General features: G+C 47.9%; 1 pseudogene across 1 annotated transcript in view; it reads left to right on the forward strand.

Moving 5' to 3' along the window:
- Positions 1 to 2,184: 2,184 nt before the first annotated feature.
- The window catches only part of LOC309550550, a 34,229-nt pseudogene continuing 8,733 nt past the window's right edge, over positions 2,185 to 27,680 (forward strand). The window contains exons 1-6 of the transcript XR_014226184.1: positions 2,185 to 2,518; positions 2,635 to 2,732; positions 2,812 to 3,018; positions 3,098 to 3,304; positions 3,426 to 3,567; positions 7,962 to 8,937. The product of XR_014226184.1 is annotated as an uncharacterized misc_RNA (transcript). The remainder of the gene's footprint in view (positions 2,519 to 2,634; positions 2,733 to 2,811; positions 3,019 to 3,097; positions 3,305 to 3,425; positions 3,568 to 7,961; positions 8,938 to 27,680) is intronic.

The following is a 27,680-nucleotide window of genomic DNA, read 5'->3' on the forward strand; positions in this document are numbered from 1 at the left end:
GCGTATTATCTTGTGGCTCAGTTATCTCATCTCTTTCATGTTAATACTCTAGATGCTCATATATATATGGCCTTGGCTTGTCCCCCTGCAGTTGCTCTGTGTCCTCACCCCTTTTGTGATGTCCTCAGGGGTATGGGAGGGCCCTTGGGTTCCCCGGCTCAAGGCACCATTTCCTTTCATTACAGGAAAATTTGGGACCTGGCCCTTTCCAAAATGGGTGACCCCAGACTACATGCTATGACCCCCCTGTGGCACAATCGCTTTCTGCTGGAACTGCTCCCCCTGCCTGATCCTGGATTGTGGATGTCCAGGGGGATTCTTTATCTTTCCCATGTTCTGCATGATGGAGCGATTTAAAACCTTTGCCCAACTGTGGGCAGGATTTCACCTTCCCCCCCACCATGTTCTTCCGCTATTACCAACTTCGACATGCCCTCTATGCACAATTTGAGGGCCACTACCCAGTGCTGCCTACGGTTGACCTCCTGGACGTGCTGACCGGCTCTGACTCCCATAAACTCATATCTCTCTTGTACGAACTGCTGACCTCTAGGACAGTCATGACCTTGGCCTTTAATATTTGCCCTATCTGGACTGAGGACGCTGGTGACCTTGACAATGACGACTGAGTGATGCTCTTGAAACCTGTACTCTTGTCTCGCCTAAGCTCTCTGACAGATTGACCCAGGTGTACATATTCCATAGAGCATACCTCTCCCTAGACAGTTTAGCCAGATTTGACTCCTCTAGGGACCCTACCTGTCCTAAGTGTCTATTGTACGTTCACATCAAAAAATAGTGCAACGTTTCGGAGCCGCACAGGACCCCTTCGTCAGGCTCCGAAACGTTGCACTATTTTTTGATGTGATCGTAACTTCAATAAAGTTTTTGGACTGCTTTTGCAAGAGCCTTGGTGTGCTGGCGAATATGTATTTTCTTGTAACTAATCCATTTGCCAACTGGTGATCGCTTCAGCACCCAATATACACGAGTCTACAAACCAGGAAGGTGTGCAATAGGAATATGAACTATACCCGGGTACGTTCAGACACCTGATGTGGCATTGTCCTCGTATTAGGGGCTTCTGGGTACAGGTGGTACAATTTCTGTGTGACCGCATGGGCGCTCCTGCCTCCCTAGACCCTAAGATTTGCCTATGACATCACACTTTCCTCACAGCTCCTCCCCCCAATGTCCCTCCATCCAGAGTCTATATGTCTTATGACATCACACTGTCCTCACAGCTCCTCCCCTCCCAATGTCTCTCCATCCAGAGTCTATATGTCCTATGACATCACACTGTCCTCACAGCTCCCCCCCCCAATGTCCCTCCATCCAGAGTCTATATGTCTTATGAAATCACACTGACCTCACAGCTCCCCCCCCCCAATTTCCCTCCATCCAGAGTCTATATGTCCTATGACACCACACTGTCCTCACAGCTCCTCCCCCCAATGTCCCTCCATCCAGAGTCTATATGTCCTATGACACCACACTGTCCTCACAGCTCCTCCCCCCAATGTCCCTCCATCCAGAGTCTATATGTCCTATGACATCACACTGACCTCACAGCTCCTCCCCCCCAATGTCCCTCCATCCAGAGTCTATATGTCCTATGACACCACACTGACCTCACAGGTCCCCCCCCCCCCAATGTCCCTCCATCCAGAGTCTATATGTCCTATGACACCACACTGTCCTCACAGCTCCTCCCCCCAATGTCCCTCCATCCAGAGTCTATATGTCCTATGACATCACACTGACCTCACAGCTCCTCCCCCTCAATGTCCCTCCATCCAGAGTCTATATGTCCTATGACATCACACTGTCCTCACAGCTCCTCCCCCTCAATGTCCCTCCATCCAGAGTCTATATGTCCTATGACATCACACTGTCCTCACAGCGCCTCCCACCCCAATGTCCCTCCATCTGGCTTTTTTTACTGATTCTCTTAGGATGTGGGCGGACCCTTGGCATCCTCACTAGTAAAGTGGGTCTGTTGGTCCTTTGTTGAATGTAATGATGTCAGAATATCTGCAACAAGCTTTTACTCTGCGTAGTGTGGGGGTCCTGTGTGGCTAAATTATACCTCAGTCTGAGGTGGGGCTTTAATCAAATGGAGACCTGACCTGAGAAGTGAGGAGGATTCTGGGAATATCATCATTGCTCTTTGTGTTCAGATCTAGAGTTTTCCTCCTGTGAAGTCTGGAGATCATATGACCATCACATTGCCTCCACCTCCCTCCCTGATAGAATAGAGAAATAAAAAGAAGATTCTAGAAGTCACCAGAGAGATCATGGAGGAGAGGAGAGCAGTGCTGGGAATTCTGGGACATTATCCAGTAACAGACAAGGGATGTGTCTGGATGGTGACTGTATCATTGTGTGTGTCAGGTTCCTATAAGGTGTCAGGATGTCACTGTCTATTTCTCTATGGAGGAGTGGGAGTATTTAGAAGGACACAAGGAACTCTACAAGGACGTCATGATGGAGAATCAGCCGCCCCTCACATCACCGGGTAAGAGGAGACTTTATTGTAAAGGAGAGAGCAGTACGGAGGATCCACCTAGATCACCCATCATCTGATAAACACATAGAAACAATGTATTCAGTCAGTGTGTGTGTTTCCTACAGATGGATCCCGTAATAGGAACCCACCAGAGAGATGTCCCCGTCCTCTGTATTCCCGGGATTCCACACAGGAAGGTCACACCATCCCTCACCATCATCAGGTAGATGAGGAACAATCACTGATAGTTATGATTTATATACAGTATGTTTGTTACAATAAATGTTTTATTATATATTCAGAGTGGAAACCTCGGGGATGATAATATTGTTGTTAAAGAAGAGGATAAAGAGGAGGATGAGGAGTATGAAGTGATGGAGGAGTTTTTAGAAGGACACAAGGATATGATGGAGCCACCTAATACCAGGAACCCACCAGAGAGATGTCCCCGTCCTCTGTATTCCCGGGATTCCACACAGGAAGATCACACCATCCCTCACCATCATCAGGTAGATGATTGCCAATGATTGGTAGTTGTGATTTATACACAGCATGTTTGTTACAAGGAATGTTTTATTATATCTTCAGAGTGGAGACCTCGGGGATTTTAATATTGTTGTTAAAGAAGAGTATACAGAGGAGGATGAGGAGTATGAAGTGATGGAGGAGTTTTCAGAAGGACACAAGGATATGATGGGGCCACCTAATACCAGGAACCCACCAGAGAGATGTCCCCATCCTCTGTATTCCCGGGATTCCACACAGGAAGGTCACACCATCCCTCACTGTTACAAGGTTGGTGGGATGGAGCATCTAGGACATGGATTTATGCACACGATGTGTGGATATTTTATGTGATGTCACAATAATAAATCTTATATTTTACAGATGATATTCTTTCATTTTCTTGATTTAGAGTGGAGATCCGATCGATATAGAATTTGAGGTTAAAGCAGAAGAAGAAGAGAGGTATGTGAGGGATGATCAGCAGTCTACGGAGGAGGATGGAATAACGGGGACATTTATAGAGGAGGACACTCCTACAGAGATCAGCACAGGTGGGTCATTAACACTAAATACATTCCTCCACCCATACTGCTGTAACGCTCTGGGTTCTTAGTTCAATGGGGCTGGATCTACAGCTGCAGAATTCCACTCAGTAGTCTTGTAGAGATATGTTAAATCACCTGATCCAACACTCTTGACTCATCACAGTGGTTCAGCCTGTTTCAGTATGCACATATACAAACACTCAGATAGCGATGTTGTAGGAGTGATAAGTAGTTATGCAAGTAGCAGTGAAATGATACACTGAAGGTATAGGCCTTGAGGAGTGATAGTAGATGATGATAGGTAGAAGTAATAGTTACACAGGTATGTTAGTCTCTTTGTAGGTGTGTGAAGGTAGGTTGGTAACTGATGTGAGAATCAGCTAGGCTGGTAACCGATGTGAGAATCGGATAGGCTGGTAAACGATGTGAGAATCGGATAGGCTGGTAACCGATGTGAGAATCGGATAGGCTGATAACCGATGTGAGAATCGGATAGGCTGGTAACCGATGTGAGAATCGGATAAGGCTGGTAGCCGATGCGGTGTTCAGAGGTATGCACAAACAGAGTTGCAGGGTAACAGATAGCAGTAGACACAAGAGCTAGCAATCTAGTTTGGTAATGCAGGTGATAGGTAGTAGCAAGCGGTAAGCACAAGAGCAATTAGGTTTAGGCATTAGTTAGCAAGTGTTGTTGATAAGGTGGGGGCCCCTGTGGGGTACTTATCCTCATAGGAGTGAGCAGCAGCGTTTAGCAGAAGGCAGAGTAGCTCCGGTCGGTCCAGCAATGAGGTACAGGGTTACTGGCAGAAGCTCCGGTCAGGTCCAGCAATGAGGTACAGGGTCGCTGGTAGATTCGGCAGCGTCAGGATAAGCCACTGCTGAGAGCGGTTGCAAGAACAATGTGTGAGTGCAGACCGTCAGTTGAAATAGCTACTCAGTGCGGCGCCCAATGATGACATCAGCACTGTTAAAGGAATACAGTAAGGCCGGCTCCAGAAGGCCTCTAAAGATGGTTTTCAGGGTGTCTGCTATAGAACCCCCGAGTAAATCCGGACGCATGAACATCAGTAGTAGTCATAGTTTTCAATGCTTCTTCGAACAATTTCAGATCCTCCTTACGTACCACTGTGCCATTAGAAGCGTGTGTGCAGTCAGGTGTAAGAACTTCATTATTTTGATTGGAAGCAATAAGGGTGCTTACCAAAACAGGAATTTCTTTAGAAAGAGGTACAGGAGGGTTTTTAGAACGAGGTACAGAGTTCACTGGAGCTGAAGGAGGGGCTTCCCCAAGGTCATTGGGTTCAACAATTGCCAAAGTCTGGGTGCCCTTTTTAGACACAGAACGAGGACAGGGCTGACAACAACCTTGGCAGGTTCCAGGCTGTTTTACTGGGAAAACAGGACGGATCTGCATGGTCCCCACTGGGAGAGCCTTAGGCCTAGATGGACGAGTTGGGCAAAATGTAATAAAATGTCCCCCCTCTCCACAATAGAAACAAAGGCCACAGATTCTCCTGTGATCTTTTTTTTGTAAAGACAACCTAGTATGCACGGCACCAATCTCCATAGGCTCCTCATCAACCTCTGGAGGATCAGGGTCTAAAGAAGGTGTGTCAGAGTGACAAGGCTGACTGTTTAAGGCAGGCTTGTACCGTGACCAGGCAGAGTCACTATACTCATTTGGTTTTCTTTTTTCCCTAGGTACCCGGGGTCTGCGGGAACCTGGAGCAGGCTTAGGAGTAGTTTTTTGGGAGGGAAGACACTGAGAGTGCATGGCAATTGTAAATGACTGCCAATTGTCCAGGATAGGACTTTTCTCTTGCAGTTTCTGGTATGCCCATGTTTTCATCTTTCCGGTAAGCAAATTAATAGCAGAATGAACCTTGATGAAATCATTGTAGTAGGTCCTGGGCTTAAGAACAAACAGGAGCTCACAATCCATCCGGAAAGTTGAAAATGCGGAACGGGAACCATCAAATCTATCAGGTAACAGGACATAGGGTTCTGGGGGTTGGGCAGCAGTAAGCTGTGATACTGTAAGATTCTGGTACCTCTGGTACCCTTATTTTCCACTTTTCTTTCAAATATGCGTCCCACCTTTCTAATTAGGTGGTACGCATACACCTTTTAAGACGGATGACGTCATCGCCGAGTGCCGCAGAGCGGCTATTTCAACCGCCGGCGTTCTCTCATACATCGTTCGTTCAACCTGCCGTGTGTCCACATGCTTACAAGCTTACCTTGCTACCGGAACCTCCAGCTATTCCCTTTTACTTGGAAACAGACCGGGACCTCGCTACCGATCCCTGTATCTCGCTACTGGATCACTCCCTTACTACTGGACCCTGCTACTACTAACTTTACTAGTGATAAGTACCCCACAGGGGAATCCTCCATAACCTTACTTACACTATCTACCTCTGCACATAAGGACTGTTACTATCTATGTATACTAAATCTATCATCTGCACTGTTACATAGATTGCTAGCTCTTGAGTCTACTACCATCTATCCTTGCACTGGGTTAGTCTATCCTGTATTTGTCATCTGCTGTCCTTACCACCTGTTACCATACTCGATTACTAACCTATCTGCATTCTACCTAATACCATCTAATACTCTCCTGAACATTTCTATCAAGTGCTTGCCATCTCTGTCACTGTTCACACCTGTCCCTTCAGCACATCATCTTCATACTGTTATATACATCCTATCACTCCAGGAACATCTTATTGAGTGTGTATATCTGTATGCTGAAGCTGACAAGCCCACAGTGATGAGTCTGGAGAGTTGGATCTGGTTATTCAACACATCTCTACATGACTACTGAGTGGAGATTCTGCAGCTGCAAATCCAGCCTACTACAAAAACGCAGGAGCGTTACAGATACACAAGCTAATTGCTGTGTTAGGGTGTGGTTCTCTTTTTGTACTTTAGAGACTGTGTGTACAAGTGCCTCCACTTTTTGGGTTAAATGCTTGACTTGAGTGGCCATATCTGCTGGATCCATTTTTTCGGGTTCTTGCAATCTGTAACGCTCTGGGTTCTTAGTTCAATGGGGCTGGATCTACAGCTGCAGAATTCCACTCAGTAGTCTTGTAGAGATATGTTAAATCACCTGATCCAACACTCTTGACTCATCACAGTGGTTCAGCCTGTTTCAGTATGCACATATACAAACACTCAGATAGCGATGTTGTAGGAGTGATAAGTAGTTATGCAAGTAGCAGTGAAATGATACACTGAAGGTATAGGCTTTGAGGAGTGATAGTAGATGATGATAGGTAGAAGTAATAGTTACACAGGTATGTTAGTCTCTTTGTAGGTGTGTGGAGGTAGGTTGGTAACTGATGTGAGAATCAGCTAGGCTGGTAACCGATGTGAGAATCGGATAGGGCTGTTAACCGATGTGAGAATCGGATAGGCGGGTAACCGATGTGGGAATCGGATAGGCTGGTAACCGATGTGAGAATCGGATAGGCTGGTAACCGATGTGAGAATCGGATAGGCTGGTAGCCGATGCGGTGTTCAGAGGTATGCACAAACAGAGTTGCAGGGTAACAGATAGCAGTAGACAAAAGAGCTAGCAATCTAGTTTGGTAATGCAGGTGATAGGTAGTAGCAAGCGGTAAGCAGAAGAGCTAGCAATCTAGTTTGGTAATGCAGGTGATAGGTAGTAGCAAGCGGTAAGCACAAGAGCTAGCAATTAGGTTTAGGCATTAGGTAGCAAGTGTTGTTGATAAGGTGGGGGCCCCTGTGGGGTACTTATCCTCATAGGAGTGAGCAGCAGCGTTTAGCAGAAGGCAGAGTAGCTCTGGTCGGTCCAGCAATGAGGTACAGGGTCACTGGCAGAAGCTCCGGTCAGGTCCAGCAATGAGGTACAGGGTCGCTGGTAGATTCGGCAGCGTCAGGATAAACCACTGCTGAGAGCGGTTGCAAGAACAATGTGTGAGTGCAGACCGTCAGTTGAAATAGCTGCTCAGTGCGGCGCCCAATGATGACATCAGCACTGTTAAAGGAATACACACCTATATGCGTTCCACCTACCTGAGTGGTGGAACGCAACCCGGAAGTGAGGTGATAGAAAGGCACTGAGAGTACCAGGATCTTACAACTGCTCACTGATTGGTCCGGAGTAGGGCGGGGACTGGGTGATTTGATTGCAGCACAGACTTTTACATGTTGATAATAATGTGATATCATCCTCAAACTTTGGAACCTTAAACAGAAAGTGATAATGAGGGAGGAGTCAGTAACCCAATGATGGTGGTCTTCTACTTGTTACCTTGAGGGGGAATTGTAAGATCCTCAGAGACAAAGCTGCCTGATGTGGGCGGAGTCCTGGTTTAGGGGAACCAATCTGCTGATGTTTAGTAATAATCTTTGTATTTCTATTTTAGTAGATGGACGGGAGATGAGGAAAACCTCAGAGGATTGTCTCACTTTGTCTCCAGACTGTAAAGTAGAAGATGAGGACATCACACAGTATAGTCCAGGAGAAAACCCGGTTACCTCAAATGTCCATCCGGCACCACACAGTGTAGATGGACCATCGTATTCCTCTTATCCTTTGAGGGATGGTGCGGTCCTTCCAACAGATAAGAGGTTTCCCTGTACTGAGTGCGGGAAGTGTTTTTCAGTGAAGTCCAGTCTTTACAGACATAAGAGGTGTCACTCGGAGGATAAGCCGTTTTCCTGTCCTGAATGCGGGAAGTGTTTTCTTTTTAAATCTAAACTTACTGTGCATATAAGATCTCACACGGGGGAGAAGCCTTATTCCTGTCCTGAGTGCGGGAAATCTTTTACACAGAAGTCAAGTCTTGACACACATCAGAGATCTCACACGGGAGAGAAGCCGTTTTCCTGTCCTTATTGCGGAAAATGTTTTTCAGACAAGTCCAGTCTTTACGCACATCAGAGATCTCACACAGGGGAGAAGCCGTATTCCTGTTCTGAGTGCAGGAAATGTTTTTCAGACAAGTCCAATTTTTACACACATCAGAGATCCCACGCAGCATAGAAGCCGTATTCCTGTCCTGAGTGCTGGAAAGGTTTTTTAAGGAAGTCCAATCTTTACACACATCAGAGATCTCACACGGGGGAGAAGCCATATTCCTGTTCTGAGTGTGGGAAATGTTACGCAAAGAAGTATGATCTTTTCATACATGAGAGATCTCACACTGGGGAGAAGCCATATTGCTGTCCTCAGTGTGGGAAATGTTTTTCACGGAAGTCTGACCTTTTATTACACCTGAGAACTCACACAGGGGAGAAGCCGTATTCCTGTGCTCAGTGTGGGAAATGTTTTGCACGAAGGTATGATCTTTCCACACATCAGAGAACTCACACGGGGGAGAAGCCGTATTTCTGTCCTCAGTGTGAGAAATGTTATTCAAGGAAGACCGATCTTTACATACACCTGAGAACTCACACAGGGGAGAAGCCACCTTCCAGTCCTGAGTGAGGGAATTGTTCCTCACCGTCTTCCTGTACATCAGGGGTCCCACACAATCCTCGAGGTGTATTAGTGCCTTGAGTGCGGGAAATGTCTTCTACAGTATATGAATGTTGGTGGACATGTGGGGAAGAAGCACACCCTGATATACACCTCAGATATACTCCATGGCTGATCTTCATCATGTAAGAAACCCTTCATAAGGAGATCAGAGATCACCAAAGACATGGATGAAGTGTTGTCCCGTGTTGGCCATTGATAGCAGTAGAAAAATAAAAATGGAGTCATTACCTTTCATTGGCTGAGTACATTTTGTGTGGGAAGATTTCACAAACACTTAGAGGTCTGTTTTTTTTTTTTTTTTTTTTTTTTAAATAGTTGAAGGAATGTGACCAGCATTCACCCAGGTGTGACGAATTTTGGCCGTATTTTATTTCCTATGATGATTGGCTCCATCTAGTGGCCATAATATCTTATTGCACTATTTTTACATATGGAGATATTTCAGGAAAAATACTGCATTATGGCCACTAGATGGAGCTGACAATCCTAGGAAATCACTTTATTAATTATCAACTTCAGCACTGGAATGTTTTACCCCCTTCATGACCAGGGCATGTTTTGCTTTTCAGCACTGTGCTACTTTAACTGGAGAGGTATAGTTGTTGGACCATTGATGGATCTTTTTAATCAATCTCTTCTAACAGGAGAAGTTCCCATGACTGGTGGACAGCTAATATTGTACCTATCCACTAAGTGCCTTATTTCTAGGACCCAAACCTGGCCAATAATATTGTTATAGTCAACGAGGGGGGCGGGACAACGAGGGGGTGGGACCACCATGGCCAATAATATTGTTTATACACAACGAGGGGGCGGGACCACCATGGCCTAAATCGTACAAACAACGAGAGAACATCACGATTTTCATTAGTCTCTTGTATACAGCGCCCATAAACACGCTCTCTGCTCCGAGTAATCTGAGCTGACCTATCAGATCTCATCTCTGCCAGATATTATCTCTGCTCTGAGTAACCTGAGCTGACCTATCAGATCTCATCTCTGCCAGTTATGATCTCTCTGCTCCGAGTAATCTGAGCTGACCTATCAGATCTCATCTCTGCCAGATATTATCTCTGCTCCGAGTATTCTGAGCTGACCTATCAGATCTAGTCTCTGCCAGATATTATCCCTGCTCCGAGTAATCTGAGCTGACCTATCAGATCTCATCTCTGCCAGATATTATCTCTGCTCCAAGTAACCTGAGCTGACCTATCAGATCTCATCTCTGCCAGATATTCTCTCTGCTCCGAGTAATCTGAGCTGACCTATCAGATCTCATCTCTGCCAGATATTATCTCTGCTCCGAGTAACCTGAGCTGACCAATCAGATCTCATCTCTGCCAGATATGATCTCTCTGCTCCGAGTAATCTGAGCTGACCTATCAGATCTCATCTCTGCCAGATATTATCCCTGCTCCGAGTATTCTGAGCTGACCTATCAGATCTCATCTCTGCCAGATATTATCTCTCTGCTCCGAGTAATCTGAGCTGACCTATCAGATCTCATCTCTGCCAGATATTATCTCTCTGCTCCGAGTATTCTGAGCTGACCTATCAGATCTCATCTCTGCCAGATATTATCTCTGCTTTGAGTATTCTGAGCTGACCTATCAGATCTTATCTCTGCCAGATATTATCTTTGCCAGATATTATCTCTGCTCCGAGTAATCTGAGCTGACCTATCATATCTCATCTCTGCCAGATATTATCTCTGCTCCGAGTAATCTGAGCTGACCTATCAGATCTCCTCTCTGCCAGATATTATCTCTGCTCCGAGGATTCTGAGCTGACCTATCGGATCTCATCTCTGCCAGATATTATCTCTCTGCTCCGAGTATTTTGAGCGGACCTATTCAGCACTGCGCTACTTTAAAAGGATCCATCCAACAACTAATCAATCTCTTCTAATAAGAGAAGTTCCCCAGTACTAGCGGACAGCTAATATTGTACTTATCCACAAGATGGGCAGCAAGGTGGAAGCTGGCAATTACAGGCCAGTGATTTTAATAATTGTTGTAGTCTGGGCCTGGACAAAGGGTGAGCAGGAGGGGAAAATGCCCTGGACGCATTTGTATACTGCAGAGATGGGGCACCACCATTTTGATTGCGTGGCTGACAGGAGTAGTGATAGCGGCATCAACACTCCTGTCAGCCAAGTGCTGGGAGTAGCAGGGAGAGCAGTAAAGAGCCGGGTGACTGTGCTCCCTCTTCCTCATTCCAGTGCAGCTCCTGTATTCAGAAACCAGCAGAGGTAATCACAGAAATACAGGAGCTGCACTGGGAGGTGGGGAGGGAGCACAGCCTCTCCGTTCTCTCTTCCATGCTTCAGCACTGGACTGTGACAGCTGTGCTCTCCCCTCCCTCTCAGTGCAGCTCCTGTATTCCTGCGATTACCTCTGCTGGGTTCTAAATACAGGAGCTGCACTGGAAGGGAGGGAGAGCACAGCTGCCACAGTCCAGTGCTGAAGCATGGAAGAGAGAGCTCCCTCTTCCTCTCCTTCCAGTGAAGCTCCTGTATTCAGAAGCCAGCAGCGGTAATCACAGAAACACAGAAGCTGCACTGGGAGGAGAAAGGAGGGGGCGAGAGCACAGCTGCCACAGTCCAGTGCTAAAGCATGCATAAGAGAAGGAGAGAGGAGGGGTCGCGAGCACAGATGGCACAGTCCAGTGCTGAAGCATGGAAGAGAGAGCCGGAGGCTGTGCTCTCTCTTCCCCTCCTTCCAGTGCCGCTCCTGTATTCAGAAGCCTGCAGAGGTAATTACAGAAATAAAGGAGCTGCACTGGGAGGAGGGGGTGGGAGCACAGCTGTCACAGTCCAGTGCTAAAGCATGCATAAGAGAAGGAGAAAGGAGGGGGCGAGAGCACAGCTGCCACAGTCCAGGGCTAAAGCATGCATAAGAGAAGGAGAAAGGAGGGGGCGAGAGCACAGCTGCCACAGTCCAGTGCTAAAGCATGCGTAAGAGAAGGAGAAAGGAGGGGGCGAGAGCACAGCTGCCACAGTCCAATGCTGAAGCATGGAAGAGAGAGTCAGGAAGCTGTGCTCTCCCCCCCCCCCCCTTTACAGAGCAGCTCCTGTATTCAGAAGCCAGCAGAGGTAATCAGAGGAATACAGGAGCTGCACTGGGAGGAGAGAGGAGGGGGCTATAGCACAGCTGCCACAGTCCAATGCTAAAGCATGGAAGAGGGAGCCGGGAGGCTGTGCTCTCCCCCCACCCCCTTACAGAGCAGCTCCTGTATTCAGAAGCCAGCAGAGGTAATCAGAGGAATACAGGAGCTGCACTGGGAGGAGAGAGGAGGGGGCTATATAGCACAGCTGCCACAGTCCAATGCTAAAGCATGGAAGAGGGAGCCGGGAGGCTGTGCTCTCCCCCCACCCCCTTACAGAGCAGCTCCTGTATTCAGAAGCCAGCAGCGGTAATACAGGAGCTGCACTGGGAGGAGGGGGTGAGAGCACAACTGCCACAGTCCATTGCTGAAATATTGAAGAGAGAACTAAGAGGCTGTGCCCCCCCCCCCTTCCAATGCAGCTCGGAAGCAAGCAGCAGTAATCACAGAAATACAGGAGCTGCACTGGGAGGCTGAGGCAAGAGCACAGCAGCCACAGTCCAGTGCTGAAGCATGGAAGAGAGAGCTGGGAGGCTGTGCTTCCCCCCCTTCCAATGCAGCTCCTGTATTCAGAAGCCAGCAGAGGTAATAACAGAAATACAGGAGCTGCACTGGGAGGCTGAGGCGAGAGCACAGCAGCCACAGTCCAGTGCTGAAGCATGGAAGAGAGAGCCGGGAGGCTGTGCTTCCCCCCCTTCCAATGCAGCTCCTGTATTCAGAAGCCAGCAGAGGTAATCACAGAAATACAGGAGCTGCACTGGGAGGGGGAGAGCACAGCTGCCACAGTCCAGTGCTGAAGCATCGAAGAGGGAGCCGGGAGGCTGTGCTCCCTCTTCCTCACCTTCCAGTGCAGCTCCTGTGTTCAGATGCCAGCAGAGGTAATCACAGCAATACAGGAGCTGCATTGGAAGGAGAGAGGAGGGGACGAGAGCACAGCTGCCACAGTCCAGTGCTGAAGCATGGAAGAGAGAACGAGGAGGCTGAGCTCCCCCCCCCAGTGTAGCTCCTATATTTCTGTGATTACCTCTGAATACAGGAGCTGCACTGGAAGGAGAGAGGAGGGGGCGTAAGCTCAGCTGCCACAGTCCAGTGCTGAAGCATGGAAGAGAGAACGAAGAGGCTGAGCTCCCCCCCCCCCCCAGTGCAGCTCCTATATTTCTGTGATTACCTCTGAATACAGGAGCTGCAGGGGGGAGGGGAGAGCAAAGATGCCACAGTTCAGGGCTGAAGCATGGAAAAGAGTCGGGAGGCTGTGCTCCCCTCCCCTCCCCCCTTCCAGTGCAACTCCTGTATTCAGAAGCCATCAGCGGTAATCATAGGAATACAGGAGCTGCACTGGGAGGAGAGAGGAGGGGCGAGAGCACAGCTGTCACAGTCCAGTGCTGAAGCATGCATGAGAGGAGGAGAGAGCCAGGAGGAGGCGGGCTGGGGAGGGTTCTCTCTCCCTCCAGGTCTGTATTCTATTTACATGAGTGCTGTCGGATTGGGACTGTGTGAGGTTTGCTCACTCCCCCCACCTGCATTCTTGTGTTGTTTTACCCCCTGCCCCGTCCACCAACTCCCTACCAGCAGCAGAAATTGCTGAAAAGTCCCGATCTATGATTATTATACGGGAGATATAGAGCGCCAGCAGTTCGCGCAGCACTTTACAATATAAAGGGAGACAACACAGCAGCAATACAAGAGGGTTAGGAGGGTCCTGCTCCTTGGAGCTTACAGTCTAATAGGGAGGGGCTTGTGAAACAAAAGGTAGTGACTGTGAGGGATGAACTGATGAGGGAAATAGACGATTCGGGTGTTAGCTGAAGGCAGGATAGGCCTCCCTGAAGAGATGCATTTTCAGGGATCGCCTTAAAGTGGACAGAGTAGGAGGTAACCGGACAGATTGGGGTAGTGAGTTCCAGAGGATGGGAGAGGCTCTGGAGAAGTCCTGGAAACAAGCATATGAGGAGGAGACAAGGGAGCTAGAGAGTAGGAGGTCTTGAGAGGAGCGGAGAAGACAGTTTGGGTGATATTTGGAGAGAAGATTGGCAATGTAGCTCAGGGCGGAGTTGTAAATGTCTTTGTATGTTATTGGTAGTGTTTTGAATTGTATTCGTTGGGCAATGGGAAGCCAGTGGAGGGATTGGCAGAGAGGGGGTGGGCAATGGGAAGCCAGTGGAGGGATTGGCAGAGAGGGGGTGGGCAATGGGAAACCAGTGGAGGGATTGGCAGAGAGGGGTGGCGGACACTAAATGGTTGGTAAGGTGGATGGATCTGGCAGCCGCATTCATGATAGACTGAAGAGGGGATACCTTGCGGAGAGGAAGACCAATGAGTAGGGACTTACAATAGTCAAGGCAAGAGATAACAAGGGAGTGAATAAGTAGCTTGGTGGTTTCAACGGTTGGAAAAGGGTCTTATTTTGGAGATGTTATGGAGGTGAAGTCTGCAAGATTTAGACAGCAATTGGATTTGGGGCTGAAAGGACAGGTTAGAGTCCAGGATTTCACCTAGAACCTTGGCATGAGGGGGAGGGACTAATGGTTGTATTATTGATGGAGAAGTCATGGGGAAGGGGCATGGGCCAGAGGAAAAATCATGGGCTCATTTATAGAAAGATTGAGTTTGAGGAAGCTGTGATATGTGGGTTAGTAATGTGAGAGGAGACGGATAGAGTGGGGTGAGGAGTAGAGAGGTAGGTCTGTGTGTCCTCAGCATAGAGCTGGTGCCGGAAGCCATGGAAATGTATTAATTGATCAAGGGGTGAGGTGTAGATGGAGAAGAGGAGGGGTCCGAGGACAGAACCTTGGGGGACCCCCACAGGGGACCCCCACAGGATGAGGAAGGGGAGAGGAGGAAACAGCTATAGGTAACACCGTAGGAGCGCTTTGATAGGTACATAGGTGAGGTTGAATAAAGACAATAGTCCATCCAGTTCCCCCTGTGTAGGTGTGTGTGGCCGTAATCATCTCTCATACCCCTGAATGTTCTGATCCTTGAGATGTACGTCTAAGAGTCTTTTGAAAGCCACCATACTACCCGCAGAAACCACCTCTTGTGGTAGAGAATTCCACAATCTTGTAGCCCTAACAGTAAAGAACCCCCCACGTTGCCTGAGGTTAAAACGCTTCTCCTCTAATCGCATTGTATGTCCTCGAGTCCTCATGCAATCCTTTCGAATGAACAGCTTTTTTTCTAAGCTGAGATCCCCATTGAGATTTATAAATTGCTATCATGTCCCCCCTCAGGCGTCTCTTCTCCAGGGAGAATAAATCAAGCGATTGCAGACGCTCTTCATAATTTAGGTCCTCCAATCCCCTAATTAGTTTAGTTGCCCTTCTCTGGACTCTCTCCAGCTCCAACACATCCCTCCTGAGGACTGGCGACCAGAACTGGACAGAATACTCCAGATGTGGTCGGACCAGAGTTTTATAAAGTGGAAGGATTATAGTCTTATCTCTGGAATACATCCCTTTCTTAATGCATGCTAATATTCTGCTGGCTTAGGTAGGAGAACCAAGAGAGAGAATAGAGGCTTGAGGAGGAGGGGATGGTTAACAGTATCAAAGGCTGCAGAGATGTCCTGTAGTATGAGTATGGAGTAGTGGCCATTGGTTTTAGCAGTTAGTAGATCGTTAGTGAGTTTCAGTGATTGATCACAGCTATCACATGGTACAGATGTGATAGGCCCTGTCTGTATCATGTGATCACCTTGACCAACCATTCATTGTGTACAACTGTCATGTGATCGCTGTGAACGTTTACATGGTACTGGGGTCAGCCCAGTACAATGATCTGTCATTCGGTGGAGCTGCAGCGTGGCCACTAGACTTGGAGGACTTCATATGATGTCCACCCAGGATGGGAGAGCCCCCCACTCATCCATCATACTGCTATAGGCCTGATGGGAAGCAGTGAATTACAGGCTAAATCCACCTGGAGACCCGACGCTGTACGAGTTATAGATTTAGTCTCGGTGGTCCCTGTGGAAGTCCATGTGTGGACATTTCTACCTATGATAAAGGACAGGCTTATCCCACCTTGAGATGTTCTCCACACCTGGAATGTGCTGAGTTCTTGGATAACGTCTACACAGGGATTACAGATTGGCTTTATCACCCCAACGAGCTCGCTCCAGTTCATGGATGTAATCATTATGTTTGGATGATCCCACCAGTCAGGAGCCTTTCCTGTCATCCTACATGATCCCTTCTGAGGATTCTTCTATCCTTCCAAACAAATGTATGAAATCATCCATGAGTCCTCCTTCTATGTGATCTAGAAGATCTGGAATCACAATGCCTTTATGGATGAAGTGGATGACCCAGTTTATATATTATTTATTGCTTTACAGATTTTTCACTCCAGGATGAATTATTTTATTTATATAACCATTCGAGGAAGTTTTCTTACTTTGAGGGATCTCCACCACCATTCCTGTGTCACCATTACATCCTTGCAGTTTATTCTTCATTATAAATGTGTGTATATATATATATATATATATATATATATATATATAATCTGACAAAAGTAAGTACACCCCTCACATTTTATTCTATCTTTTCATGTGACAACACTGAAGAAATGAGACTTTGCTACAATGTAAAGTAGTGAGTGTACAGCTTGTATAACAGTGTAAATTTGCTGTCCCCTCAAAATAACTCAACACACAGCCATTAATGTCTAAACCGCTGGCAACAAAAGTGAGTACACCTCTAAGTGAAAATGTTCAAATTGGGCCCAAAGTGTCAATATTTTGTGTGGCCGCCATTATTTTCCAGCACTGCCTTAACCCTCCTGGGCATGGAGTTCACCAGAGCTTCACAGGTTGCCACTGGAGTCCTCTTCCACTCCTCCATGATGACATCACAGAGCTGGTGGATGTTAGAGACCTTTCACTCCTCCACCTTCCGTTTGAGGATGCACCAAGGCAGTGGTCGTCTTGGAGGTGTTTGGGGTCGTTATGTTGGAATACTGCCCTGTGATCCAGTCCCTGAAGGGAGGGGATCATGCTCTGCTTCAGTATGTCACAGTACATGTTGGCATTCATGGTTCCCTCAATTAACTGTAGCTCCCCAGTGCCGGCAGCACTCATGCAGCCCCAGACCATGGCACTCCCACCACCATGCTTGACTATAGGAAAGACACCTTCTGTTTGAGGATGCCCCACAGATGCTCAAAAGGGGATTAGGTCTGGAGACATCCATGGCCAGTCCATCACCATTATCCTCAGCTTCTTTAGCAAGACAGTGGTCGTCTTGGAGGTGTGTTTGGGGTCGTTATCATGTTGGAATACTGTCCTGCGGCCCAGTCTCTGAAGGGAGGGGATCATGCTCTGCTTCAGTATGTCACAGTACATGTTGGCATTCATGGTTCCCTCAATGAACTGTAGTTCCTCAGTGATGGCAGCACTCATGCAGCCCCAGACCATGACACTCCCACCACCATGCTTGACTGTAGGCAAGACACATTTGTCTTTGTACTCCTCACCTGGTTGCCGCCACACACGCCTGACACCATCTGAACCAAATAAGATGCTGAGCACGTGCACTCAACTTTTTTTGTTTGACCATGGCGAGGCCTGTTCTGATGGAACTTGTGCTGTTAAATCACTGTATGGTCTTGGCCCCCATGCTGCAGCTCAGTTTCAGGGTCTTGGCAATCTTCTTATAGCCTAGGCCATCTTTAGGTAGAGCAACAATTCTTCTATTCAGATCCTCAGAGAGTTCTTTGCCATGAGGTGCCATGTTAAACTTCCAATGACCTGTATGAGAGAGTGAGAGCGATAACACCAAATTTAACACACCTGCTCCCCATTCACACCTGAGACCTTGTAACACTAACGAGTCACATGACACCGGGGAGGGAAAATGGCTATTAGGCCCAATTTGGACATTGTCACTTAGGGGTGTACTGACTTTTGTTGCCAGCGGTTTAGACATTAATGGCTGTGTGTTGAGTTATTTTGAGGGGACAGCAAATTTACACTGTTATACAAGCTGTACACTCACTACTTTACATTGTAGCAAAGTGTCATTTCTTCAGTGTTGTCACATGAAAAGATAGAATAAAATATTTACACAAATGTGAGGGTGTACTTACTGTAGCCTGGTTGCAAGGCTAGTGTTGTTCAGACTGCTGTTCTTTTATTAAAGTTCCAGGAGTATCAACTTTTAAATTATGGGAGATATAGTTCCGGGAGGAGCCAGGATCCTAGACTGCTTTTGTCATAGGACTCTTCTCCCAGGGAAAAAATGTGACTCTGGGAGCCTGCAGGTAGTGTCTTTATGAAGGGGGCGGGGCTGAGATTCGCTCTCTTGCCTCGAGGACAGCGTGCTGTGAGTAAAGCCCCGTACACGGGCACAGATTGTCGGCCGTAAATATTCGGCCGACGACCGATCGGTCGATTGTAGGCTTGTTAGTATGATGCTTCCGACAGCGCATTTTCGGCCGAACAGAATCTGTTGTGCAGGCATTAAAATTTTTGTTGGCCAACACCAGAACGGCCGATTGTTCGCCAGTCAGTACAGAATTCGGCCGACAAACAGCCGATTAGCAAGACTGGGCATGCTCAGAAAAGAAAAAACACACGGAAAGTTAACCATCACATGACATCACTTCTGCAGTCGGCTGTTGTTGGCCGACAAAATTCATGTGCAGTCTTTTGCAGTTTTCAGCCGACAGGACAGCACCGGACAAAAGACGGCCGACATTCGGGACGTGTGTAAGGGGCTTAAGGGGAAGAGCTGCTGCGGATCTCAGAGGAGTAGGCCGGAGGCCTGGCGGTGGACACCAGAGTCGGTGTGAGAGGAAGGATCTCGGTAGTGTGACCGAGCGGAAGGACGCCCTGAGTGGCTGTGAGAGTCGCTAAGCCGAGCGGGACCTGGTCGGAGTGCGGAATGGGGTTTGTGGCATTGGGTGAGAGAAGTCAAATATCAACATTTGTCATACACTTATGCCTCGTACACACGTGCAGATTGTCGGCCGAACGTACGGCCGTCTTTTGTCCAAGGTCTGTCGTGTCTGTTGAAAACTGCAAAAGACTGCACATGAATATTGTCGGCCAACAACAGCTGACTGCAGAAGTGATGTCATGTGATGGTTAACTTTCCTTGTCTTTTTTCTTTTCTGAGCATGCCCAGTCTTGCAAATCTGCTGTCTGTCGGCCGAATTCTGTACTGACCGGCGAACAATCGGCCGTTCTGGTGTCGGCATACAAAAATTTTAATGCTTGCACAACAGATTCTGTTCGGCCGAAAGTGCGCTGTCGGCTGTCGGAAGCAGCATACTAACAAGCCGAAAATCGGCAGATCGGTCGTCGGCCGAATCTTTTCGGCCGACAATCTGCACGAGTGTATGAGGCATTAGACTGAGCCAGGGCGGGACTGCAGAGCTGTTTTAGCAGAGGGCCATACTGGACTCAACGGTCATCCACGGGATCTTGTAGTTTCACTACAGTACTAGGCTGGCTGCCTAATGTGAAGCAACTGAATCTATTCTCTCCTCCTGTTTGGATTACAGTTGCTGATTGATAACTGTAATTAATCCCCGAGGTAACAATCACCTTTACTGTGGATTATTACAGAATAAGGGGAAAAAGAATGGACTTTAAAGGCACCGTAATAAAAAACAACGCTTTATTGTTGATAAGTAGTAAAACCACAAAGATATGTGTCAACCGACCGATAAGGGCGGAGACCATTGATCAGGGGATTCAAGTGGTAGGTGAATAGGGAAAACCTTACCACCTGGGACATACAATACAACATGAAAATACAGAGTTACAATAGGGTAATAAACAAAAAAGGAGGACGCTATACGCTGCAAACAAGCAGCACCAAGGTGCAAGCAACTCAGAGCGTCCTATACAATACAATAGCAGCTTCCAAAGGGAAATAGACTAATAGGTCCAATTGCTCTACATGTTTCGCCTGGTGTTCAGACTTCATCCGGAGCTGTTTGGAATATAGATTCCATAGGAAGATGTTGCTGGAGCCAACCAGAAGGCACCAGGAGGCTAATAAACCATATAAAGTGATTAGTAATCACGAGGGGTGACCTGCTGAGGCAACTGAAGGAGCACGCACTGCTTGTGGCCAATTAGAAAGATATCAGATAGTCACAGTATAGAGTATGCCTGTTACATAAATAACCGGGCATAGGACATAGGGGTAAAGTAGCAGGCAGTTCCTCCAAAAAAAGGAGCGGCATGCATCGCGTCCTCCAGGTGCTCCTCACAAACGCAGATCAATGACCCCCGGATGGGGAGTGACCACCATGATCAACTTATCAACTGATGATTAACTACTTATCAACAATAAAGCGTTGTTTTTTATTACGGTGCCTTTAAAGTCCATTCTTTTTCCCCTTATTCTGTAATATTGACATTCAGGACGTGGCACATGGTCCTTTATTGCACTACGCCCCTGTTTTTTGCTGCATCAGGGACAGGCGTAGATATTCTATTTAGTTTAACTGTGGATTACAATTACTTACTTTGGATTGGCTGAGGATTCCTTGCCGGTGAAGACTAGTGAGGCCTCACTCATCCAGGAGACTCTTGTAATCTAGTGTAAAGGGGGCCCCCGTTAGTAAACAGAGTGCACTCTGATAGTTAGTTGACGCAGATATATTATTTTTCTTGCTAAAGAATTATTGATTAGACAATTATTCTTTGGGTACTGTAAACCTTAATTTGTGGTCACTCTCTTTTACATTAAAACACTGTGTATTTACAGTATTATTAAGGTATTAATCCTCCTAGCATATATATGTGTATATATATATGTGTGTGTGTGTGAGGATTGTATCTCTGATCCTGAGTGCTGAACTGAATCCTACTTAAGTTACAGGTTGGGGATTCAAGATCTATATTGCCATTGATGTCCTTTTATTAATTGGTTCATTGACCTTTTTTGTGCATTCTACAAAACGCAATTCAAAGACCGGTAAATGTGATTCTTTATTGCAACCTCTGTGTGGTCTTGATCATTTACAATGACGGTGTCAATAGTGTCAGTTGGGTTGGAGATTGTTCAGGGCAACCGAATTGAAGAGGATACGTCTGCATTAAGCCACTCCCCTGGGAGCAGGGCCACATTACTTTTGTGAGATACTTCCAGGGCTTAAGTGGTTACAGGAATGGTTACTATGAGACATTTCTTGGAGCTGCAGTTCCTCTGACCTCCACAAGATGGTGATCTCACTCATAGCCAGGCAGGAAGTTTTTATGGAAAACAGACAGGAAGTGATGTCATGTGCAGACAGGAAGTGATGTCAGGTACAGACAGGAAGCCATCTGGAACAAAGATGGGAAGTTCCATGTGACAGGAAATAGACGACGTTGCTGGAAGTGGCAGCGGAGGAGGTAATAAGATCTTATTTTCTATTTATACCCAGTAACCCCCCGTCATGTCCGTCCTCTTCCTCCATAGTCACTGTGACCTCTTTTATCTCCAGCAGATGATGATATATACACATAATATCTGACAAAAGTAAGTACACCCCTCCCATTTCTGTAAACATTTTATTCTATCTTTTCATGTGACAACACTGAAGAAATGACACTTTGCTACAATGTAAAGTAGTGAGTGTACAGCTTGTATAACAGTGTAAATTTGCTGTCCCCTCAAAATAACTCAACACACAGCCATTAATGTCTAAACTGCTGGCAACAAAAGTGAGTACACCCCTAAGAGAAAATGTCCATATTGGGTCCAAAGTGTCAATATTGTGTGTGGCCGCCATTATTTTCCCCTCTTGGGCATGGAATTCACCAGAGCTTCACAGGTTGGCACTGGAGTCCTCTTCCACTCCTCCATGACAACATCACGGAGCTGGTGGATGTTAGAGACCTTGCGCTCCTCCATCTTCCATTTGAGGATGCCCCACAGATGCTCAATAGGGTTTAGGTCTGGAGACATGCTTGGCCAGTCCATCACCTTTACCCTCAGCTTCTTTAGTAAGGCAGTGGTCATCTTGGAGGTGTTTGGGGTCGTTATGTTGGAATATTGCCCTGCGGCCCAGTCTCTGAAGGGAGGGGATCATGCTCTGCTTCAGTATGTCACAGTACATGTTGGCATTCATGGTTCCCTCAATGAACTGTAACTCCCCAGTGCCGGGAGCACTCATGCAGCCCCAGACCATGACACTCCCACCACCATGCTTGACTGTAGGAAGACACACTTGTCTTTGTACTCCTCACCTGGTTGCCCCCACACACGCCTGACACCATCTGAACCAAATAAGTTTATCTTGGTCTCATTAGACCACAGGAGATGATTCCAGTAATCCATGTCCTTAGTGTGCTTGTCTTCAGCAAACTGTTTGTGGGCTTTCTTATCCATCATCTTTAGAAGAGGCTTCCTTCTGGGAGGACAGCCATGCAGACCAATTTGATGCAGTGTGCGGTGTATGGTCTGAGCACTGACAGGCTGACCCCTCCCCCTCCCCTTCAACCTCTGCAGCAATGCTGGCAGCACTCATACGTCTATTTCCCAAAGACAACCTCTGGATATGTCCTGTAACACCTCTGTATGGTCTTGGCCACCGTGCTGCAGCTCAGTTTCAGGGTCTTGGCAATCTTCTTATAGCCTAGGCCATCTTCATGTAGAGAAACGATTAATTCTTTTTTTTCAGATCCTTAGAGAGTTCTTTGCCATGAGGTGCCATGTTGAACTTCCAGTGACCAGTATGATAGAGTGAGAGCGATAACACCAAATTTAACACACCTGCTCCCCATTCACACCTGAGACCTTGTAACACTAACGAGTCACATGACACCGGGGAGGGAAAATGGCTAATTGGGCCTAATTTGGACATTGTAAGTGGGTGTACTCACTTTTGTGAGATATTGTATGGTGTGGAAATGTAGAATAACCCCGTATATTACAATAAGATTTTACACAGTAATAATCCGCGCCCCCTCCAGAGACACTATGATGAGTCACACAATAGGAGTGTGAGAGGGACTGGATTTTGGGGGAATGCATAGTTGCCAACGCTCACAGATTTCCCGGGAAATTCACAGAAAATTGACTGCTGTCCTGAGGAGAATCCCAAAAATGTATCAATGTCCCGGGCAGCAGCCAGCCTAGTAGAGACTCTGCATCGTAACCCCCCCCTCCAGTGCTGGGGTAACACACAGGTTAATATGAGAGCTTTCTCCGATCCTCCCCCTGCCTCCTCCTCTCCACCGGATTTACCATGCAAGGAGGTCAGGTGGCGTTTGCCTCTCAATGATTGGGTGGGATTCAGAGAGGGGGTGTGGCTAGCCTCAGAGAGGTGAAGATGAATATGGCAGCCCGACCTGATGCCATCCAAGCAGCCAGAGGTGTATTTCTATCCTGCAGTTCAGTCTCTGGGGGAAAATCATGATAGTCTCTTTTTTTTGTAAAGGGAGGGGGTAGAGCAGCAGCCATACACACACCATCTTTATGTATGTTGTGAGGAAACTGCACTGACCGGTGTACTCACTGACATCCCTCCCCTCCCCCATACACAGAACGTTGTACACATTCATGGCTGTGTGAGAAGCCTCTGCTGTCAGGTGTGTCCTTCACCCCTCTGACCATCTCTATCATGTCCGCAATCTCTGAACCCGTCTCTGGTATCATGTCCGCAGTCTCTGACAATCTCTTGTATCATGTCCGCAGTCTCTGACCATCTCTTGTATCATGTCTGCAGTCTCTGACCATCTCTTGTATCATGTCTGCAGTCTCTGACCATCTCTTGTGTCATGTCTGCAGTCTCTGACCATCTCTTGTGTCATGTCTGCAGTCTCTGACCATCTTTTGTATCATGTCTTCAGTCTCTGACCATCTCTTGTATGATGTCCGCACTATCTCTGACCATCTCTTGTATGATGTCCGCAATCCCTGAACCCATCTCTTGTATCATATCTGCAGTCTCTGACCATCTCTTGTATAATTTCCACAGTCTCCGGTATCACGTCTGCAGTCTCTGTTCATCTCTTGTATCGTATCATGTCTGCAGTCTCTGATCATCTCTTCTATCATGTCCGCACAGTCTCTGACCATCCCTTGTATCATGTCCACACAGTCTCTGACCATCTCTTGTATCATGTCCACACAGTCTCTGACCATCTCCTGTATCATGTCCACACAGTCTCTGACCATCTCTTGTATCAAGTCCACAGTCCCTGACCATCTCTTGTATAATTTCTGCAGTCTCTGGTATCACGTCTGCAGTCTCTGATCATCTCTTGTATCATGTCTGCAGTCTCTGATCATCTCTTCTATCATGTCCGCACAGTCTCTGACCATCCCTTGTATCATGTCCACACAGTCTCTGACCATCTCTTGTATCATGTCCACACAGTCTCTGACCATCTCCTGTATCATGTCCACACAGTCTCTGACCATCTCTTGTATCAAGTCCACAGTCCCTGACCATCTCTTGTATAATTTCCGCAGTCTCTGGTATCACGTCGGCAGTCTCTGATCATCTCTTCTATCATGTCCGCACAGTCTCTGACCATCTCTTGTATCATGTCCGCAATCCCTTAACCCATCTCTTGTATCATGTCCGCACAGTCTCTGACCATCTCTTGTGTCATGTCTGCAGTCTCTGACCATCTCTTGTATCATGTCCGCACAGTCTCTGACCATCTCTTGTATCATGTCCGCATAGTCTCTGACCATCTCTTGTATCATGTCCTCAGTCTCTGACCATCTCTTGTATGATGTCCGCACTGTCTCTGACCATCTCTTGTATGATATCCGCAATCTCTGAACCCATCTCTTGTATCATGTCCACAGTCCCTGACCATCTCCTGTATCATATCCGCACAGTCTCTAACCATCTCCTGTATCATATCTGCAGTCTCTGACCATCTCTTGTATAATTTCCACAGTCTCCGGTATCACGTCTGCAGTCTCTGTTCATCTCTTGTATCATGTCCGCACAGTCTCTGACCGTCTCTTCTATCATGTCCGCACAGTCTCTGACCATCTCTTGTATGATGTCCGCAATCCGTGAACCCATCTCTTGTATGATGTCCGCAATCCCTGAACCCATCTCTTGTATCATTTCCGCACAGTCTCTGACCATCTCTTGTATCATGTCCGCACAGTCTCTGACCATCTCTTGTATGATGTCCGCACTGTCTCTGACCATCTCTTGTATGATGTCCGCAATCTCTGAACCCATCTCTTGTATCATGTCCGCACAGTCTCTGACCATCCCTTGTATCATGTCCACACAGTCTCTGACCATCTCTTGTATCATGTCCGCACAGTCTCTGACCATCTCCTGTATCATGTCCGCACGGTCTCTGACCATCTCCTGTATCATGTCCACACAGTCTCTGACCATCTCCTGTATCATGTCCACACAGTCCCTGACCATCTCCTGTATCATATCCGCACAGTCTCTAACCATCTCCTGTATCATGTCTGCAATCTCTGACCATCTCTTGTATCTGTTTGATGGGATCTGCCTGGGGGATGGTATTTGGATTATATTTATCTGCTGATTGTTAAACGTTCTGCCATACACATATTGCTATTGTGGTGTAGGATCTGTGCCTGCTCTCCCTCCATCCCTCTTTCTTTCCTTCCTTCTCTCTCCTTTCCTCCCTATCTCTCTCTTTTTCTTTCTTTCTTCTCCCTTCATCCCTCTTTCACCTCAGACTCTATTTAACCACACCCCCTTTAGGGTAGGATGTTTTTTAGGACCCCTTTGCCTGCCAATAGCCCTCCTGGACAAAGATTTGTGTTTTCCAATCCAAACACGTCGGATGTCACCAGGTTAGGAGAGCGCCCTCTCTGGTTACATCTAAGCCGTATCCGGGCCCGCCATCCACCGGAGTATCTGTGACCGAGACCCTGGCAGTGGATTAGAGCTTCTGCTCCTTATGCCAATATTCCCCATTTACTGCTATATAGGGGTATATTGCTTCACAGGCACCACAAACTCTGGGGGACTACTCCACCGATCTCCCACACACACACACACAGGGCTCGCCTCCACCGATCTCCCACACACAGGGCTCGCCTCCACCGATCTCCCACACACAGGGCTCACCTCCACCGATCTCTCACACACAGGGCTCACCTCCACCGATCTCTCACACACAGGGCTCCCCTCCACCGATCTCACACACACAGGGCTCACCTCCACCGATCTCACACAGACACAGGGCTCACCTCCACCGATCTCCCACACACAGGGCTCACGTCCAACGATTTCTCCCACACAGGGCTCACCTCCACCGATCTCCCACACACAGGGCTCACCTCCACCGATCTCACACACACAGGGCTCACTTCCAACAATTTCTCCCACACAGGGCTCACCTCCACCGATCTCTCATACACACAGGGCTCACCTCCACCGATCTCTCATACACACAGGGCTCACCTCCACCGATCTCACACACAGGGCTCACCTCCACCGATCTCACACACAGGGCTCACCTCCACCGATCTCACACACAGGGCTCACCTCCACCGATCTGTCACACAGGGATCCCCTCCACCGATCTCTCACACACAGGGCTCACCTCCACCGATCTCACACACACAGGGCTCCCCTCCACCGATCTCACACACACAGGGCTCACCTCCACCGATCTCCCACACAGGGCTCACCTCCACTGATCTCGCACACACAGAGCTAATTTCTGCCGATCTCGCGCACACAGGGCACCCCTCCACCGATCTCACACACACAGGGCTCACCTCCACTGATCTCGCACACACAGAGCTAATTTCTGCCAATCTCGCGCACACAGGGCACCCCTCCACCGATCTCACACACACAGGGCTCAACTCCACCGATCCCGCACACACAGAGCTCATTTCTGCCGATCTCGTGCACACAGGGCTCCCCTCCACCGATCTCTCACACACAGGGCTTACCTCCACCGATCTCTCACACACAGGGCTCACCTCCATCGATCTCGCACACACAGGGCTCACCTCCACTGATCTCTCACACACACAGGGCTCACATCCACCGATCTCGCACACACAGGGATCACCTCCACCGATCTCACACACACACAGGGCTCACCTCCACCGATCTCCCACACACAGGGCTCACCTCCACCGATCTCACACCCAGGGCTCACCGCCACCGATCTCACACCCTGGACTCACCTCCACCGATCTCCCACACACAGGGCTCACCTCCACCGATCTCTCACACAGGGCTCACCTCCACCGATCTCTCACACACACAGGGCTCATCTCCACCGATCTCCCACACACAGGGCTCACCTCCACCGATCTCCCACACACACAGGGCTCACCTCCACCAATCTCACACACACACAGGGCTCACTTCCAACGATTTCTCCCACACAGGGCTCACTTCCAACGATTTCTCCCACACAGGGCTCACTTCCACCGATCTCACACACACAGGGCTCCCCTCCACCGATCTCACACACACAGGGCTCACCTCCACCAATCTCTCACACACAGGGCTCACCTCCACCGATCTCTCACACACAGGGCTCACCTCCACCGATCTCCCACACACACAG

This window comes from Pelophylax lessonae (assembly GCF_965119305.1).
Source record: "Pelophylax lessonae genome assembly, chromosome: 3".
Lineage (NCBI taxonomy): Eukaryota > Metazoa > Chordata > Amphibia > Anura > Ranidae > Pelophylax > Pelophylax lessonae.